The sequence below is a fragment of the Macaca fascicularis genome, chromosome 15 (assembly GCF_037993035.2).
Source record: "Macaca fascicularis isolate 582-1 chromosome 15, T2T-MFA8v1.1".
In the NCBI taxonomy this organism is placed as follows: Eukaryota; Metazoa; Chordata; class Mammalia; order Primates; family Cercopithecidae; genus Macaca; species Macaca fascicularis.
In genome coordinates, this window is record NC_088389.1 from 85562040 (window position 1) to 85575506 (window position 13467).

The window sequence follows — 13467 nt, forward strand, 5'->3', positions numbered from 1 at the left end:
AGTCTTCTATGGAACAAAGAGATTTCCATCTTTACATGAAGCCACAGTATCAATTCAATAAAGTACAGACTCACCAAAGCCATATTTTATGTCTACAGTTTTTATTCCATGCCTTTTCCTGATGTACAGGTGCAATGTGCACTGAAAGCATAATTCCAGTTTCCATGAGAGCTATGCTTACAATCCATTCAGCACTGAGGCAAGAGCAACTAAAGCTAAATTTTAATTTGCATAATTACAATCCCACACAAATAAAAAGCATTCATAGTAATTATGCCTGGCCTGGCTCCAGTTTGTATCATATCCCAGGCCATACAACTAATATTTTTAACAGTGCAGAGCAAATTTATCATTACATTTCATGAAGCTAAACTATGAGTATTATCTCCCAATTTCAAGTTACATAAAGTTATCCATCATTTCTCAGGAAACTCTCTTTTTTAAAATCTATATGTCCTGAATTATTTATATCACACTTGATAACTTGCTCTGCTCTTCCACTGACTATTACAAGCCGTAATCTTTTCCTTCTTATTCCTGAAACATAATTCCTTCAAGAGGCGCCTGCTAATCTGGGAGACCAAATTTTCTAACATGCCTATCTTTACCATCAAAGTTTTCAGTGTCAGTAGCAAGACTATAATTTTTTTCTTTTATAATAAAAAAGATGGCCAGGGAAGTGTGAGTGACCGTAGGGATTGTGCCCACGCTCAGGGCCCCAGGCTTGGAGACTTTTTTGGAAGGTAATGTCCCCAGGACAGCGTGAGCCCGACAAGCCTGGGCTGGCCCTGCAGAAAATCCTGAAGGAGTTGGATGGCTATATTACTTATCACATAAATCTCTCATAATAACGTGAGACAGCAGGAGGGTACCCAGAAAAGGAGAGTGTTGCCGTGCATGCAGAGAGCCCTGACTCGGAGCCAGGAGCTGGGTGGTGAGAAGATCCAGAATGAGTCCCTATAATGGAGCTGGTGGAAAGCAGGACCAGACAGGTGGGTGGTCTCCCCGAGCTCCCTGGGGCGCAACCAGAGATCAGGGTCCCTGCTAGCTGCAGAGCCCACCACAATGCGGGGAACAACGATAATCATGCAGGGAGAAACACCGGATAACAAGAATTCTCCGTGGCAGTGCAACGATGAGAATCGAGAGGATGCATCCAATGATCACGACCACGACGAGATCACCACAGGAACGGCCAAGGCAAGAAAGCAAAGACCTTGAAGAAAAAGAAACACTCCAAGGCTAAAGCAGAGAACCCCGCCATGGACCCCAAGGAGACAACCAGCGTGCTGGTCAGTCTACAGAGAAAAGAGCGGCTGTAATAACCATGAGTGCCCCAGGGAGTGGCCTCCACTTCCCTTTGGTTTATGATTTTAAGTCCAGTGAGCATGGGACTCAGTCATAAACCAAACGGCAAGTGGTACTGTCCCGAATGTCCCAGGGAAAACAAGAAAACAATGAAAAAGCACTGGGAAGAAAAGAGAGGGCTTTTATGACAGGTAGTTTGTGGATATCCATTTAATTGTGAGAACAACATAAACCAGGGTATTTACTCCATTGCCACTTTTGTTGAGGTGTAAGGATTGTAAAACACATATTTTCAAAGAATTTTAGGAAAGGAGCCATTCCTTTGATGGGGATGACAGTGATTCTTTTTTTTTTTTTTTTTTTTTTCCATTGATGCACATGTGTGACAAGAAAACGCTGGATGGATCAATAGTTTAGAAACTACAAATATAGCCTTGAAGTACACACTTAAAAAAAAAATCTGTACTATTCCTGTATACTTCTATACACATTTCACATCACCCTTGGAGTAATTATCTCTAAATTAGAAACAAAATATAAGCATACCATTTTAAAGAAATTTGCTGTCACTTGAAATAACTTCAGGTCAAAATCCATTATCTTAAAATACTGGGTATCTTTAAAGTTGTTTATTAGGTATGCAGAAACAGAGGTTCTAGCTTTTTCTATTCTAATTCATTATATTGTTTTCAACTATCACACAGATTGTGAAGTGTCTGAGAATCTTATGTCGTCATAGGGGAGAGTGGTATTACTCTCAACTATGCATTCCTTATTATTATTTTATTTATACCTGCATCATGTATTTAATTAGCCAATCAACAAATATTTACTGAGTCAGAAATAATGCCTGAGAAGATAAAAATATTTTCAGCTAGATGGTGAATATAAACAGACTATGAAAATAAATATAATAGGATTTTTACAGTAAAAGCTTAATCCTCCATGCTAAGAAACCACCCAAATCACATAGTCATCTTTGGCTAAAAGGATGCACTTAATTCTTGCCAGATCCGTAATTCTCTTTTTTCATTGTCCAGGTTCTAGTTTTGTTGGTTTCTTGTTGTTCTTGTATTTCACCACATGAACTGAGAAGTTTTTCACATATAAAATATAGCACTATTTTCAGAAAATTTTTACTATTGACTACCAGAAAATTCTTACTATTGATTACATCTGCAAATTACTTATTTTAAATGTAAAGTATTTTTCAGTTATATTGGTACCGAGGTTTTGCCTCTTCTGATATGCTCTGCTAAATCACTACATCAGATTCTTATTACCAATAAAGGCTTTGTTTTCTAATCATTGAAGTTGCCTCAGTTATGGGTCTCTGTATCTTGCTCATGTCTTCCTTATTGTTCCGTCTTCTAAGGATCTGAGTGGCATACTATTTGTCTACCTTTTGGGGTGTCTTACTCTGTTGCCTAGGCTGGAGTGCAGTGGCACTATCATGGCTCAATGCAACCTCAAGCTCTCAGGCTACCTCAGCCTTCTGAGTAGCTGGGATGACAGTTGTGCACTACCACACTTGGGTAAATTTTCTTCTTTTTTTTTTTGTAGAGCTCAGGTCTTTCCATGTTGCCCAGGCTGGTCCCAAACTCCTGTGCTCAAGTGATCCAGCCCCTTCGGCCTCACAAAGTGTTGGGATCGCAGGCGTGAGCCACTGCCTGAACTCTTCTACATTTTTGTAGGAAGAATAATTTCTAGATTGATGGTAGGTAGTAAGGGATTTTCCAGTTCCCAGAAATGTGAGTGTAGTGATACTTCCTGTGGTAGGTTAAAAGAGGCCACACATTTTTTGCTGATCTTTTCATTAAGAAGCAATGAGTCTAATTCCCCTCCCCTTGAATTAATGACTTCCTTGGCCAATAGAATGTAACAAAAGAGATATTCTGGATCTTCTGTGCCTAAGGTCAGGGCTTTAAATTTTCAGCCCAGATCTCTTGGAACATTTCTTCCAGAAGCCCTGGCCTCCAACTACCCTGAGACCATCATCCTAGAGATGCCATGTATAGAGGCTGTGGTCAGCAGTCCTAGCTGAGCCCAGCCTTCCAGCTATCCTCTAACAGGCAACAGACATGCAAGCGAAGCCACCTTGGACCCTCCAGACTGGTCTACTCCTTAGCTCAGTTCCTCAGAGTGATTTATGTTCATGCCACACGGAACAGAATAATCACCCAGACCAGCACAAATTTCTGACCTACAAAATCATGAGATATTAAAAAGTGGCCATTGTTTAAGCCATTAAAATTTGAATGGTTTGTTATGCAGCAATTGATAACTGGGACTTTCTTCCCTGTCTGCAACTACTTGGTGGTTTTATTATTTAAGCATTTCAATCCCAATTTTATGTCAGTAACACTGATAGAGTAGATATTAAGAGAATTCTGCTTTCTACAGAATGGATTGGAATGGAGAGATATTTGTTCATCAGGTGAAATAGTAATAAAGAATGTCCAGTTGGCCATTTTATTAAGTGAATTTACAGATTCAGTTCAACTGGTAAACTATCTCCTGGCAGAAGAAATAGATTCTTAATAGAATGAAGGCACTACCCTTGCTCAGCTTTATTTATAAAGAATAAAGTACTAAAACATTTTTCCAGGTTTGGGGCACAGAGGCAAGGAGCAGAGGGAGTCAGGAAGTTCAAAGCACATGAGGAAATTTATGGGTTTATCAGATAACAAAATTCCTAATTTCTTCAAGTCCTTTGTTTTTCGTTTTGGGTTTTTTTTTCCCCCTTCAGAAAGCAATGTATTTCTTTCTCCTCCTATCATCACTATTTCATACTTGAATATATGAGATAAAATCTTGCCTCCTAAGCTGAAGATAAGAAGAAAAGTGAAGAGGTGTGCTGGAACATGAGCTATCATCTCTATCAGAATTTGAAAGATGAGTTCATTAGACTCCTTACTGAAGGAATACAGCTTATTGCTAACATCATAGTCCTTCTGAGTAGTGATGTGCAAACCAGACTATGCATCAAAATCACATGGGAAGTTTTTCAAAGTATTTCTGAAAATTCTGTAGTGGGATCTGAGAATATGTGTATATCTATTGGACAAGATTCTTTTAGTGTAGAAACAAAAACCAAAACAAAATAAACCACAACAACAACAACAACAGCAACAAAAACAGAAAAATCAACTCAAATTGACTTTAGCAAAAAAAGAGAATTTATTAATTAACAGAATTGAAGAGTCTATTCTTTTAGATGTTTCTATTGGGATATTGGTATGCTTTGGCTGTGTCCCCACCCAAATCTCATCTTGAATTGTAGTTCCCATAATCCCATGTCATGGGAGGGACCCAGTGGAAGGTAACTAAATCAAGGGGACAGGTTTTACCCATGCCATTCTTGTGACAGTGAATAAGTCTCATGAGATCTAATGATGTTATAAAGGGCAGTTCCCCTACACACACCCTCTTGCCTGCCACCATGTAAAACATGCCTTGCTCTTCCTTTGCCTTCTGTCATGATTGTGAGACCTCCCCAGTCATATGGAACTGTGAGCCAATTAAACCTCTTTCCTTTATAAATTACCCAGTCTCGAGTATGTCTTTATTAGCAGCATGAGAATGAACAAATACAGATATATTTTCTGTTTCTAAATAAAATGAGTAGTTTCAATTCTTAATATTTCAGTTATAGGACTTACCTATTTACCTCCCACTACAGGAGATGAGGGTTTAGTTTTTCACTAATTCTCATTCCATGCATCCCTTTCTAAACTGCTCCCCTTCCACATTTCCTCACCTATACTTTTCAATATAGTTCAATATTCAAGGTTATATTTTTACAGTTATGTAAATGTCATTTAAATATGAACCATATAATTACTTATTTTAACTCAAATGTCAACTCTCTCTTAGAAGTGTTAATTTTCTCTCAGTTTGTTCAAATATATTAAGTCCTCAATGAATTTCATCTTTTTTCATCTGTCCTGTTTGCCCTCAAAGGCAGTTATTATCTTGCAGTATTCCTTTTTCTCTCTTTTCTAATCAATCTCTTGCTTCCTGGCTTGCACGCATTGTGCTTTCTTGATTTATTCCCTTATTTTGGTAAATGAAAGATAATATTTTGAGACTCTGCACACCTGAAAAATATTGTTACATACCCTTAGTTGTGATAGGTAGCTCATTGAGTTTAGAGCTATAAATTGGAAATCTTATTCTCTTGGAATTTGAAAACAAATCTCCTTTGTATTCTAACTCCCAGTATTTCTATTGCTAAGTCCAATGAAATTGTGATTCGTGATCTTTTAAATGAAATCATGTTTTCTCTTTAGTAGCATATAGGCCCATATCTTTTATCCCAAATGTTTGAAATTTCATAATTATGTGACTTGGTTTAGATCTATTTTCACCCATTTTGCTATCAGGGTGACTTTGTAATCTGAAGACTTATGACCTTTATTACGGGGAAATTTCCTAACATTATTTACACAGTAATTTATCTTTCTTGGTTTTCTTTGTCCTCTATCTTTGCATCTCTGACTATTGAAAATTTGGACTTCTCAGACTGATCCTCTTATTTTCTTATCTTTTCTCCACTATTTTTCCTATTGTGCTTTATTTTCTGAAATATTTCAACTTAATATTTAACTAAACAACAGCTGATAGCAGCTGTCATATGTGGAAAAAGGTCATATATTGGATATTTTAGCCTTGGCTGAGCTCTCAGTTGAATACAGCCACCTCACTGACTCTGGCTGATGCCACAGGAGCAGAAGAATCACCATGCTGATCCCAGCCAACCTTTAAAAATATGAAAAACAACACATTAATACATATTGTGTTGACTCACTAAGCTCTGTGGTAATAGATTAACTGATGTAGGGGGTATGATATAGCCTCACTTCGGGACCTTAGGCTTAGCCATGTGGCATGCTTTAACCAATGAAATGTTAACGGAAGTGATACTTGTCACATTTGAGCAAAAGCTTTAAGAATCAGTACATGGTATAACATGTGCTCTTCCTACATGCAAAAAGTCAGCAATGTTCCATATAGAGGCTATTTCCAAGAAGTCTTAGTCTCAGACTGAAACTGACTGAGCCATAACATTGCATTTTTCACAGCAGCATAACCTTTCCTGCCTGATACAGACACTAGATAGCCAATGGGAAACTTATGCACATGGACAAGTGTGGGATTCACTGTGAGATGATCTGGCAAGTGTTACCCAGTTCCCCCTTCAGAACTGAAGAACTTATTTCACCAGCTGCTAGGAGTGCTGCCACTGACTGTCCTTAGCTATTTGGCAGCTCTGGAAATTGTTCTCAACTAAAGAAAACTTCCTCACCGAAGTCGTACTCTTTTCTTGGGGGCAACCTGCATCCAGTGACTGGTCAGCATGAAGGTATAAAAGCCCACCATGCTTGTCATACTGCAGGACAACTTTGAAAAACCATTACTACTTCAGAACTCCCCATGGGATCAGCTTGAGGTGTGACCACAGCCCAATTACCTCTCCCCAATCCTGCTTCTTTCCTTTCCTTTCCTTCCTTCCCTGAGTGTGGTTCCCATGAGTGCTCTCTAATTAACTTCCTGCAAGCTAATCTCTGTTTCAGAGTTTATTTCCTGAGGAACCTCACCTGCAATCACTTTTTCTTCTTTTTTTGCTGGTTTTGGTTTTGGTTTGGGGGAATATCTAATAGCAATCTCTTTAGGAATTTTACCTTGGATTGACTAGATTCTTCAATAAATAATTTTCTAATAGTATGCTTAAAAGAACAGGTCAGAGAATAGGTCAGGTTTAAGATAAAAATAGGTCTTACAATGCTTAAGAGAATAGGTCATGCTCTGGGAACTGAATTAAGGAGAAGACTGTTGGATATTAACAACTAATTATCCAGTCTACACTTTAATGTCCCTGTTTTCAGTACAGTATCCTGGCCCCCAATTGTGCACAATATTCTACAGGCCAAAGACGTTTGGTATCACCCTCCACAAAGAATAACCGCGCCCCCCCCCCCCCCCCCCCCCCCCCGCGCCAGTGTTCTGCTGTGTTAGGAAAGAGTTCACAATCTAGCTGTGTGGAATGGGTTATGGAGTCTTGGAGCCTACTTCTGCTTAAATATACTTGCATTCAGGCTGGGCGCAGTGGCTAATGCCTATAATCCCAGTACTTTGGGCGGCCGAGGCATGGTGGCATGAGCCTGTAACCCCAGCTACTTGGGAGGCTGAGGCAGGAGAATTGCTTGAACCCAGGAGGCAGAGGTTGCAGTGAGCCAAGATGGTGCCACTGCACTCCAGCCTAGGTGACAGAGCAAGACTCTGTCAAAAAACAAACAAACAAACAAACAAACTATATATATATATATATACACACACATACTTTCAGTCAATTCTACTGTTTTCGCACTACTCTTACTCCCATTTCTAGGATTTCCTGGTGCTACCAATTTCCAAGCCCAACACAAATCAAGTGGTTTTGCAGCTTTCCATCTCTAATTTTCAGAATGTTGTTATTGTAGTCTCCTCTCCCAATATTTTTACCCTTATTTATGCCTTTTGAAAATATGACCATATTCATTTACTCTCATTTTAGCAAGGAGTGAAGTAACGAGTAAAGGGAGATATGCATGTTTTATTCAACTATCTTTAATTAGAAGCACTAAATAGTTATCCTTCTATATATGCATTATAGTTAGTGACTCAAATTCTCCTTTAAATATTTCTATGGAAATCTTTATTAGAATTACATCTAAACTCTGTTTTGTTTTGTTTTGTTTTTCTGAGACAGAGTCTTGCTCTTTTGCACAGGCTGGAGTGCAATGGCGCGATCTCAGCTCACTGCAACCTCTTCCTCCCGGGTTCAAGTGATTCTCCTGCCTCAGCCTACTAAGTAGCTGGGATTACAGGTGTGTGCCATCATGTCTGGCTAATTTTTATACTTTTAGTAGAGACAGGGTTTCACCATGTTGGTCAAGCTGCTCTTAAACTCCTGACCTCATGATCTACCCGCCTCAGCCTCCCAAAGTGACAGCATTACAGGCGTGAGCCACCGCGCCTGGCATACATCTAAATTCTAAATTAACATAAGGAAACTGATATGATGCCAAGTCTTATTTAACAACAAAGCATAGCTTTCTATTTACTCAAGTTTTCTTTTTGTATGTTAATTGAGTAATAATCTTGTATGTTCTGTTTTAACAAATTTTATTTCTAGTTTTGTTTTTACACTTTCTGTTGATTTTACCAATGGAATCTTTTCTTTCATCATATTTACTAAATATGTTTGCTTATAAAAAAGGAAGAGAGTTTGGAATATTCATTTTGCAATTGGATGTCTTACTGATCATAATTTATTCAGTAATTGGAATGTCTTCACTAGAGAAGTAGGAGGATCTTTTATCTTGGGTACAATATAGGTGACATTTGAGAAATGACATAAAAGTCACAGGAGTCACATTAGGAGTTTTCCAGCACGCCACCCATTCTAACACCTTATTTAAGTTACTAGAACACAGTCACACGTTTACACTGTGGCCTCTTGATCTTTCATGACTCTAAGGACTGTGGCTTGAGTTTTCTTGGATCTTTCTAGTGCATCTTAATGCAGCTCACGTGGAATCTTAGGAGTGCTTAATATTTCTAAAAGAAAACAAAATGATTTGCCTCCTCCTCCTAGCCAACCCATGAGAGACTTCTAATTCTGCGATGTAAACCAATAGGGACAAACAGACAAAAAGGGAGTGTAGTAGATTGTTTCCAAAGATGGTCACAGACTTTCCTCCCATATCACACGACTTAATGCCATGTGACTTTGCCACTCCTTCCATAAAGAGGAATCTCATCTCCCTCCTCTCCCTAGTGCCTATCCCTCCCTAATTGTTAAACATTTTGAATAGATCCCTACTCAAACCGCTATTCAGCCTCAATTGGTTGTTGATTCTGGATCCCTGTGCTACATAATCTTCCTTTACTGGAAGGAAATGAAACCATAGTGAATGGTTCATTGAAGCATTTTTTTCTGGCTATCTACATAAGAAATAGCATTATTGCTACTGAAGGATTTTAGTAGACCAACTTTTACATTATTATAATTTTGAAAAACATCTATTACCCAGAAAACACCTTGGTGTTTAAACTTGGAGTTTAAACTCAATACTAATTAGCATATGTACTGCTTAACAACTATCATTATTATTATACATGTTATTAGATCTGAATTCAAAGGAAATATACATATATGACTACTTAAGAATAAAATAGAACCAAATCAGATTTTACTTCAGATAGTTAGCATCTAAAAAATCATGTTTGTTTCACTCTCTATGTATTTTATCAGAAGTTTTTCTGTGTTTACTATGGTAAAAGCTAAAGCAGTTGTTATAATTTTTGCACAACAGTAAAAGCATTTTAATGAGCTGTAATTGCATCATCCTTTTAGTAGTTGTTTTAAAAATCTTAAAAAATAATATTGTAATCCCTGGTTCTACATTAAGGGGCATATTCTTCCCAAGATACTAATACATAAAGTAGAATAGTAATAATAGGTACTCACAAATGGGTACTCAGGGAAGAATATAACCTTTTAAAATTACTTACAAACAGAAAAGCCATGTTCTGGTACTGCCAAAATGCGTTTCATCACAACTAAAACTAATTTTCCATTCTTGCAAATACAATTACAAAGATAGCAAATGAATTCCAAGTAATAAACTTAAGATTAAGTTTCCTAATTTTAAGTTCACATAATAACATAGATGGTGTTTCATAAACTATTTATCTAACACAGTAGTTTTCAAACTTTCTTACAGAGGTGGGGCCCTTCCTCAAATGAAATCTTAACCAGAAGACCAATTAATACAAAGCATATTTTTTAAAAAAAATAAGCCTTCTCTAGTGAAGGTTGGTGGGAGAAGGGCACAGAGGCCTGACCAACAGACCCTCTGAGCCTCAGTATATCAATCAGTTTTTCAGAAGGTTCCATAGGGTACTTCTTATAAATTACTAATACTTTGGAAACATTTAAAACTACTAATATCAGGCCAGGCACAGTGGCTTATGCCTGTAATCTGAGCACTTTGGGAGACATAGGCTGGAGGATTACTTGAGCCCAGGAATTAAAAAACAGACTAGGAAACATAGCAAGACCCTGTCTCTACAGAAAATTTTTTAAAATAGCCAGGCATGGTGATGCACACTTGCAGTGCTAGCTGTTCAAGAGGCTGAGGTGGGAGGATTGCCTGAGCCCAGGAGGTCAAGGCTGCAATGAGCTATGATCACACCACTGTACTCCAGCCTGTGCAAAAGAGTAAGACTCTGTCTCTAAAATAAATGAATCAATCTAGTGATATTCTGTTTAATAGGTATTCATACTATATAAAAATTATTTGACCACCCTGGGGAACATAGCAAAAACCTGTCTCTACAAAAAATACAAAAATTGGCCAGGCATGGTGACTTGCACCTGTAGTCCCAGCTACTTGGGAGGCCAAGGTGAGAGGATCACTTGAGCCCTGGAGGTCAAGGTTCCAGCTACTAAGGAGGTTGAGGTGGGAAGATCGCTTGAACCCAGGAGGGTTGAGGATACAGTGAGCCATGTTCTCACCACCACACTCCACCTGAGTGACAGAGCGAGAATCTGCCTAAATATAAAAAATTTTAAAAAATTAAAAATATAAAGACATAACAGTTTATTCTCTCGCCAAAAATAATTACATAGAGGCAGGCAAGAAGTAGGCCAAAACAGTATTAAAACTCCACAAAGTTCAGCAGGGACTTAAGCTTCTTCTGTATTTCTTTTTTTTTTTTTTTTTAGCACTTTTTTTTCTTTTTTCTTTTTTTTTTTTTTTTTTTTATTATTATACTTTAAGTCCTAGGGTACATGTGCATAACGTGCAGGTTTGTTACATATGTATACTTGTGCCATGTTGCTGTGCTGCACCCATCAACTCGTCAGCACCCATCAACTTGTCATTTACATCAGGTATAACTCCCAATGCAATCCCTCCCCCCTCCCTCCCCACGATAGGCCCCGGTGTGTGATGTTCCCCTTCCTGAGTCCAAGTGATCTCATTGTTCAGTTCCCACCTATGAGTGAGAACATGCGGTGTTTGGTTTTCTGTTCTTGTGATAGTTTGCTAAGAATGATGGTTTCCAGCTGCATCCATGTCCCTACAAAGGACACAAACTCATCCTTTTTTATGGCTGCATAGTATTCCATGGTGTATATGTGCCATGTTTTCTTAATCCAGTCTGTCACTGATGGACATTTGGGTTGATTCCAAGTCTTTGCTATTGTGAATAGTGCCGCAATAAACATATGTGTGCATGTGTCTTTATAGCAGCATGATTTATAAACCTTTGGGTATATACCCAGTAATGGGATGGCTGGGTCATATGGTACATCTAGTTCTAGATCCTTGAGGAATCGCCATACTGTTTTCCATAATGGTTGAACTAGTTTACAATCCCACCAACAGTGTAAAAGTGTTCCTATTTCTCCACATCCTCTCCAGCACTTTTCTAAAATCCTCTCCAACTTTTCTAAAAAGTCAGAAAAGTTGTTTCCTGACTTTTTAATGATTGCCATTCTAACTGGTGTGAGATGGTATCTCATTGTGGTTTTGATTTGCATTTCTCTGATGGCCAGTGATGATGAGCATTTTTTCATGTGTCTGTTGGCTGTATGAATGTCTTCTTTTGAGAAATGTCTGTTCACATCCTTTGCCCACTTTTTGATGGGGCTGTTTGTTTTTTTTCTTGTAAATTTGTTTGAGTTCTTTGTAGCTTCTGGATATTAGCCCTTTGTCAGATGAGTAGATTGCAAAAGTTTTCTCCCATTCTGTAGGTTGCCTGCTCACTCTGATGGTAGTTTCTTTTGCTGTGCAGAAGCTCTTTAGTTTAATTAGATCCCATTTGTCAATTTTGGCTTTTGTTGCCGTTGCTTTTGGTGTTTTAGACATGAAGTCTTTGCCCATGCCTATGTCCTAAACCTCAAGCAATCTCCAACAGACCTACAGCTGAGGGTCCTGACTGTTAGAAGGAAAACTATCAAACAGGAAGGACACCTACACCAAAACCCCATCAGCATGTCACCATCATCATCAAAGACCAGCGGCAGATAAAACCACAAAGATGGGGGAAAAGCAGGGCAGAAAAGCTGGAAATTCAAAAAATAAGAGCGCATCTCCCCCGGCAAAGGAGCGCAGCTCATGGCCAGCAATGGATCAAAGCTTGACGGAGAATGACTTTGACGAGATGAGAGAAGAAGGCTTCAGTCCATCAAACTTCTCAGCGCTAAAGGAGGAATTACATACCCAGCGCAAAGAAACTAAAAATTTGAAAAAAAGTGGAAGAATTGATGGCTAGAGTAATTAATGCAGAGAAGGTCATAAACGAAATGAAAGAGATGAAAACCATGACACGAGAAATACGTGACAAATGCACAAGCTTTAGTAACCAACTCGATCAACTGGAAGAAAGAGTATCAGTGATTGAGGATCAAATGAACGAAATGAAGCGAGAAGAGAAACCAAAAGAAAAAAGAAGAAAAAGAAATGAACAAAGCCTGCAAGAAGTATGGGATTATGTAAAAAGACCAAATCTACGTCTGATTGGGGTGCCTGAAAGTGAGGGGGAAAATGGAACCAAGTTGGAAAACACTCTGCAGAATATCATCCAGGAGAACTTCCCCAACCTAGTAGGGCAGGCCAACATTCAAATGCAGGAAATACAGAGAACGCCACAAAGATACTCCTCGAGAAGAGCAACTCCAAGACACATAATTGCCAGATTCACCAAAGTTGAAATGAAGGAAAAAATCTTAAGGGCAGCCAGAGAGAAAGGTCGGGTTACCCACAAAGGGAAGCCCATCAGACTAACAGCAGATCTCTTGGCAGAAACTCTCCAAGCCAGAAGAGAGTGGGGGCCAATATTCAACATTCTTAAAGAAAAGAATTTTAAACCCAGAATTTCATATCCAGCCAAACTAAGTTTCATAAGTGAAGGAGAAATAAAATCCTTTACAGATAAGCAAATGCTTAGAGATTTTGTCACCACTAGGCCTGCCTTACAAGAGACCCTGAAGGAAGCACTAAACATGGAAAGGAACAAGCGGTACCAGCCATTGCAAAAACATGCCAAAATGTAAAGACCATTTAGGCTAGGAAGAAACTGCATCAACTAACGAGCAAAATAACC